We start from the raw sequence: 7,798 nt of genomic DNA on the forward strand, positions 1-7,798 counted from the left end.
AGAGATTCCAAAAGAGGCATGAACTGGGAAACAAGTGAATTATTCTATTTTGAAAACTTTGGTTGCAATGCTTATGCTTATGTTGATAAAAGAAAATAGGCAGAAATTAGATTCTAAATCTGTCAAGTGTGCTTTCATTGGATATGATGGAGATGAATTTGGTAATCGTTTATGGGATTATGAACATAACAAAATTATCAGGAGTAGAGTTGTAGTATTCAATGAAAATTGTATGTATAAAGACAGACAGCAACAAAAGGGAAAGGATGAAACAGAGTTTCTGGAACTCGATGAAATTGAAAGTGGGACTACACCAACTGTGCAAGGAATTCCAGAAAATGTGGAAGATGAAGCTGAAAATTCAGATGTTGATACTAGGAGTGGAAATGGAAATGATGCTGATCATGATGGTTTTCAAAAGCAGGAACCCGAAACTCCTATTCTTAGAAAATCTGTAAGGATAATTAGACCTCCTAAGAGATAATCCCCTTCTTTAAACTTTATTTTATATACTGATTCTGGTGAGCCAGAATATTTTCATGAAGCAATGTAGGATAAGTCCAAGGTCAAGTGGGAGCAAGCTATGAATGAAGAGCTGGACTCATTAAAGAAAAACAAGACTTGGGATCTAGTGAAGTTGTCAGCTGGAAAGAAGGCATTGCACAACAAATGGGCATACAGAGTGAAACGTGAAGCTGGAGGAACAAAGAGGTACAAGGGAAGGCTTGTAGTGAAAGGGTTTGCACAGAAGAAAGGTATTTTCAAGAAATATTTTCTCCTATTGTTAAAATGACTTCAATTCGTATTATGTTGAGCATTGTAGCTGTAGAGGATTTACATCTTAAGCAATTAGATGTTAAAACTGCATTTCTCCATGGAGATTTGGATGAAGAGATCTACATGCATCAACCGGAAGGATTTGAAGTGAAGGGCAAGGAAAAGTTGGTTTGTAAATCGAACAGGAGCTTGTATGGTCTCAAGCAAGCTCCAAGGCAATGGTACTTGAAATTTGACAAGTTTATGCAGGACAAGAAATTTGCAAGATGTCAATCTGACCATTGTGTTTATTTTCAAAAGTTTGAAAATGGAGATTTTATTATTCTTGCATTGTATGTAGATGATATGTTGGTTGCAGGATCTAATATGCAAAGAATAAGTGATCTCAAGAAAAAATCTGTCCAAAGTCTTTGACATGAAGGATTTGGGTGAAACAAAGCAGATCCTTGGCATGCAAATAAGGAGAGACAGAAAACAAAAGAAATTGTGGCTATCCCAAGAAGGATATGTGGAGAAGGTGTTGAAAAGATTCAACATGGACAAGCCGAAGCCGGTGACCACTCCATTGGCAGCTCATTTCAAGCTTTCAAAGGACTTGTGTCCTTCTACAGAGGAGGAGAAAGAGTTCATGGCAAAAGTGCCATATTCACCAGTAATTGGGAGCTTGATGTATGTGATGGTGAGCACAAGACCGAACATTGCCCATGCAGTGGGAGCTGTTAGTAGGTTTTTACAAAACCCAGGAAAGGAGCATTGGAAAGGAGTTCAATGGATACTTAGGTATCTGAGAGGTATATCCAACTATTGTTTATGCTTTGGTGGTACTAACGTTGATGTGCAAGGTTTTGTTAACTCAGATCATTCAGGAGATAGAGATGGTGGAAGAAGTACCACTAGGTATGTTTTCACAGTAGGAGGAACAGCAGTTAGTTGGATTTCAAAGCTACAAAAGGTAGTTACTCTTTCAACCACAGAGGCAGAGTATGTTGTTGTAACTGAAGCTAGCAAAGAGATGATTGTTGGGGAATTCTAACCCACCTCCATTAGTGTTTTGATGATAACAAACATGTAGACAAGGTTGTGTGTGTCTCTATGTCGACAGAAAAATAAGATGTGAAAGAAGATAATAAAGAGAAGTTCAAGAACTAGCCATTGAAGACCATGAAGGCATGACAAAGCTTGACAAGCATAGAAGACATCAAAAGAGTTATTAAAGAGTGAAGAGTGATGAAGATGCTCGTGTGCACTCTTAGAACACTAATTGCATGACTGTAATTGCACTTGCATAAAATAAATGAATGAGCATGTGCATCTTTTAGGGACCTTAGGAGGATACAAATGAATCCCCTATGACCTTAGAATAAGCCAAAATTGGTTGGAAAAAGTCCCGAACCGAACCCATCAGTCATACAGTCAGAATCAAATCCTGAATATGATCCGATCTGTTGATCCGGTCGATCGGATCTCAGGGTGTGGATAGACCGGATTAGGCAGTAGCCTCACGGGTACATTCCCATAGATGATCCAGTCGATCGGACATTGATCGAATGCCCCTGCTGCCTTTGAATAAATGGTTTTCAACAGCTAGTTTTTGTAACGGCTAGGATCCGGTCGACCGGATCAGTTTTCAGGTCGACCGGATTGGTAAAAATAGAGCCGTTAGATCACTTTTTGCTCATGTTTCTTAGGCCATTAATGAGCCTATAAATTGAGAACATGTCAGACCTTTTCACCTATCCATTACAGTCCAAAATCCTACTTTTGAGAAAGGTGAAAAATGATAGTTGCTCTCATAATTGAAGTCTTATCCGCATCGATCAAGAGTTGACTTCAAAGCTTTAAAGGACCTTCCCAAGCTCATTCAAGGAATTAATTCTAAAAGAAGGTCTGCATTGTGCAAGCATACATTCGCATCAGTTGGCACTTGCAAGGAGTACATATCACACTCCTTGCTTAAGTATTTCTACTTTATTTATTTTTGTATTTAGTTTATGCTTTTAAGTTTACAAAGCATTGTTTGCATTGGCCTAGACTGTACTTAGGCATTGCAAGGATCCTCTTATCCTTAAAAGATTTCGGATTTTGTTATCCTTAAAAGATTGGGATCCTTTTATCCCGTGTAAAAATATTGTAAAGGTGTTCTTCCCACCTACTGTACTGAAAGAAAGAAACTAGTGAATTCTCTCAAGGTTGAGAGGAGTGGACGTAGGCTAAGTTTAGCCACACCACTATAAATTCTTTATATCCTCTATTTGCGCACTCTCTTTTTCTCTATTTTATTGAATTTTTAAAAAAATTTAAAAAAGACATAAATTCACTAGTGATAACCTATTCACCCCCCTCTAGGCTATCCAACAAGTGGTATCAGAGCGGGAGCTCATTTTGATTGTGACCAAGATCTATGGGATCACATTACACCAATCCTCTTGAGGGACTAAATGTCTCTAGACCTCCCTTGTTCAATGGAGACAACTTTTTTATTAGAAAATTAGATTTTGAAACTTCACATGTGCACATAATCTTGAAATTTGGCATGTAATTGAACATGGACCTTACTCTTTCATTAAGACTGTAGATGGTGAAAGTGTACCTAAAGAAACCTCTGAATTGACTCCTGCTGAAAAGGAGAAAATTTAGTACAATTTCAAGGCTATCACCTTCCTATAATATGCCTTGACTGATTTCGAATTTAATAAAATAGCCATGTGTGAAATGGCTAAAGAAATTTGGGATACACTTGTGGTTTCATATGAAGGAACCTCACAGTAAAAGAATCCAAGATTGATAAATTAGCACATGAATATGAACTGTTTAAAATGTTAGAAAATGAGAGCATTTCTAGTATGTTTTTGCGTTTTACTAACATCACCAACAAGTTGAAGGGCTTGGGTAAAATATATACCAAGTCCGAAAATGTGAGAAAAATTCTCAGGTTACTTCCCCCCCAGTGGAGACCAAAAGTAACAACCATTAAGGAAGCAAAGGACATCGACAAAGTGAGCCTGGACGAACTACTTGGATCTCTTCTTACTCACGAAGTCGAATTGAATGAAGATGAAAGATGGTTGGAAATAAAAGAACCAAAGATGAAGACAATAGCTCTCAAGACAACTAAATCATCAGATGAAGAGAGCAATGAAGAAGATGATATCAATTTCTCAAAAAAAGAAATGTCTCTTATCATCAAGAAATTTCAAAAATTCATCAAAAGAAAAGGAGGCAAATACTTTATTAAGGGACAAGCAAGCAAAGGTAAGATTCCTACCAAAGACAAAACTTTTCCTTCTAAGAAAGATATTGTCTGCTATGAATGCAGAAAGTCTGGCCACTTTAGAATTGAGTGCCCAAAAGGACATGAAAAGAAGAAAGCTTATGCCGCTGAAATTTCATGGGACTCAAGTGAAGAAGAAGTGGTAGGGGATTCTGATGAAGAAGTCACAAATCTAGCTCTTATGGCAACAGAAGATGACATAGAGGTAAGTTCGGCCTATCTTACTTCTAATTTTAAATATAGTGATTCAATTGATGAGATAGATACGAATGACATAGATGAAGATGATATTGAAGAGGGATTTGAAGCTCTCTATGAGGCAAGTCGAAAGCTTGAAGCTTCAAACTCCTTTTTAGAAAAGGAAGTAATAGAGTTGAACAATAAAATAGATGACCTACGGATCTATATTACCCAACTCGAAGGAGAAAATGAAAGATTGACGTCAGCTTTGCTAACCTTCACCAAAGGTCAAAAATCCTTAGACACTCTCCTTGGTACCCCTCAAAAGCCACCACAAGACAAAGAAAGTTTAGGTTATAATGGAAAAATCCCATACCATGCCAAAGGTAAAGAAAAAGTGGTAGAGGGAAGAACATACCAAGGTCAAACATCAACTTCTCATGTTCCCCTTTCAAAGAATCAAGGATATAGAAATCAAGAGCATAGAAATCAAAGGTATAGAAATCAACATCATCATGCATTTCAATATACCTCTCAAAGAAAGAATAGACCTCAAAAGGAATATGTACCTCAAAGATCTCAAAGACCCCAAGGTCAATATTATAGGCCATATGCTCCATACTCGGTGGAAAGAAGCTATAGACCTCAACCAAACCATAGGTGATGAGCACATTTATGTGTGAAATTTTAGGGCATAAATTATACATTTTACCACATTGGACAGAGTTACTCGGTGCTTTCTTGTGCTTTTCAGGGTTTAGGTGAATTCTTGTGAAAATGAAGGAGATGATGCTAAGGAGATGTTTTTAAGCTTTTTAGAAGTGTAAATGGATGCATAGCCCATCGAGTCAGCTTTGCAATGGTTCAAAAGGCACTTAATTCCGAGTTGAAACGAAGAAGTTATGGCCGTTTCCGTAACGACGCGTGAAAATGGTCTACAGGGGTTTATTTATAATTATTGACAGTCGGATGGGGACAAAGTGAAACGGAAGTTCGGATTTTAGGGGTCTTAATGAAATTATCAGAAGTTACTTTACTGTACCCGAAAGATTCCATTTGGAAGGCTCTGGACAGTCCAACTTCAACTTGAGATATCTTGGGCTCCCCAACTCCGAATTGGATGAAATTTGGGTCTATTTTGTGTGATTTTTCGCAAGGAACACAATGGTGAGACCTATATAAGCACCCCATGCTCCACGTTTTCTGAAGGACAGAATGGGTATTTTATTTATTCCTGAAGGAATCCTACTCATCACCCTTACTCTCTCTCTCCTCCAACTTCTCAAGGGCACTTCTGAAATTCTACTTGGGATAGATTTATATTTTCTCATCTATGAAAGGTTGAAAAATCAAAGATGCTTTGATTTTATTGCTTGGAGAAGATATCTACAAAGAAAAGGAAGCACTTGTTAAAATTGAAAGTTTATTTTTCTAGAAATAGAAGGTCTATGTAAACAATCTTCTCTTCTTCTTCTTTCTATTTTTTTTTCTTTCTTCTTAGGATTCAAGGCATTGTAAAAGAGGAAAGAGAAGAGAATATTCTCTTTTCTTAGGGAATATTTCTCCTACACTTCCATCTTCTCTCTTCTCCTCTCTTCCACCTATAAATACCCCCTACCTTTCTTGTAAAAATTGGCTCATTCACTTAGTGAAATTTCTTCTCTTCTTCTCCTTCTAATTTGTGATTTTTGGCTTTTCTAAGTTCTAGTTTGCTTTTATAATTTTTAGTTAATGCTTATAATAGGTTTAGTTTATGCTTTAATTTCAATTTAAGTCTTCAATTGGGTTGTAATTTCTTAATTCTAGTTTAGGTTTTAAGCCTTCTAGTCTAAGTTCTTAAGTTGATGACAAGACTTGAAGATTTAGAAGAGGAGGTCATGGTAAGTTTATGCAAGTAATCAAGCTTTTCATTTACATTCATGCAAGCACATCCAGGTTTTACTATCTAAACTCTCAATCTCATTCTCCATCTCCTCTATCTCTCTCTATCTTCTTCTTCTTCCCCCTCTATTTCTTTTATTTTAATTTTATATGGTTGTGGTTTATGGATGCATTTTTATTTTCTTATTTCTTTTTATGTGGTTAGTATGTGTGGCTGCATTTTTATTCCTTTCAATTCGCTTTAGTTTGATAGGTTAGATGCTCATGTGTTAGGACGCCGATTTAATCCCTTAATTTTGTTAGATGCTTATGAGTTAGGATGCATTGATTTTCGTTAGTTTAATTAGTTTAATTTAACACTTTAATTTGGTTCATTTTGCATTACTTTTAAGTTAGTTAAATAGAGTGGCGTATATCTCCTCGTGTTCGACCCGTACGCTTGCGGTTTTATTTTAACTCAAACAAGTTTTTGGCGCCGTTGCCGGGGAGATTATTGTCCATTTTATTTATCTGATTTTTAAGTAGTTCGAAGTGTTTTAGTTTATTATTTTCTCTTCTTTTTTTTTGAAAAAAAAAAAAAAAAAAAAAAATCAGTTTTTGAAAACCTCTTCTGTTTCGAATAGTGTGCGCCCAATCTAAAGTCCTTCATATGCTTCAACCCTCCATCTTTTGGTGTCCCTCATAGGATTAAGTTACCTATGACGCTACATCTTGACTTGGTTGGGTGGATTGACATGTGACTTATCTTTGGAGGTGACCACTCTTGATAACAGGAAAGCGACATAGTGAGAGTGTTGGAAACATAAACGTATAGTAGACCTCCATTCTACATCAGAATCCATATTGGAGTCGCACGTAGGTGGCTATAGAAGACTATACGGGTTCCCTTGCTGTCAACCTATATGGCATCCTTACAGCTTTTGAACCATTGTTTCGATTTTTGAGGGATAGAGATGCACTATCTACCTTGGGGTCCCTCTTGTTTCTAGTTTTTTTTTTTTTTAAGTGTTTTATTTTTCTTTAATTTTTCTAAAGGAGACCTCATATCTATTTAGGTGGCTAAGGTGTGGACTCGTGATTCAAGTAATCGTCTTCTTAGAAGACCACCTTCTCTACCACCTTTGACCATGGGTGACCAACAACCCAAGACTCTTAAGGATAGGTTTTACCCCACCAGGGCTGCACAACCCTCATGCATTAGTCTGCCTGTTGTTACAGGGAATAACTATGAACTCAAGACCAACTTCATCAGCATGCTACCCCATTTCCATGGGATGGCTAATGAGGATGCATATCTCTTCCTTAGGAAATTTGAGGAGGTCTGTGTTCTAATTAAGGTCCAGAATTTGACTGATGATGCAGTTAGGCTTAGGTTTATACCCTTTGCCCTGAAAGACCAGGCCAAGAAATGGCTCTATGGACTGCCAACAAACTCCATTAATACATGGGATGAGTTCACCATTGTCTTTTTGAGAAAATTCTTCCCTCTTCACAAGACCAATAAGCTTAAAAGTGACATCCTCCAGTTCAGGCAGAAACCACATGAGTCCTTTTCTAAATTCATGGAAAGATTCAAGGACCTCCTCTTAGAATGCCCTCACCATGGTTTTGACTTGTGGCAGCTATGCCAAATTATTTATGAGGGTATTGATTATCAGACCAAGCAACTTGTAGAGTCTATGTGTCCAG

Source organism: Telopea speciosissima, unplaced genomic scaffold (genome assembly GCF_018873765.1).
Source record: "Telopea speciosissima isolate NSW1024214 ecotype Mountain lineage unplaced genomic scaffold, Tspe_v1 Tspe_v1.0062, whole genome shotgun sequence".
Taxonomy (NCBI): Eukaryota; Viridiplantae; Streptophyta; class Magnoliopsida; order Proteales; family Proteaceae; genus Telopea; species Telopea speciosissima.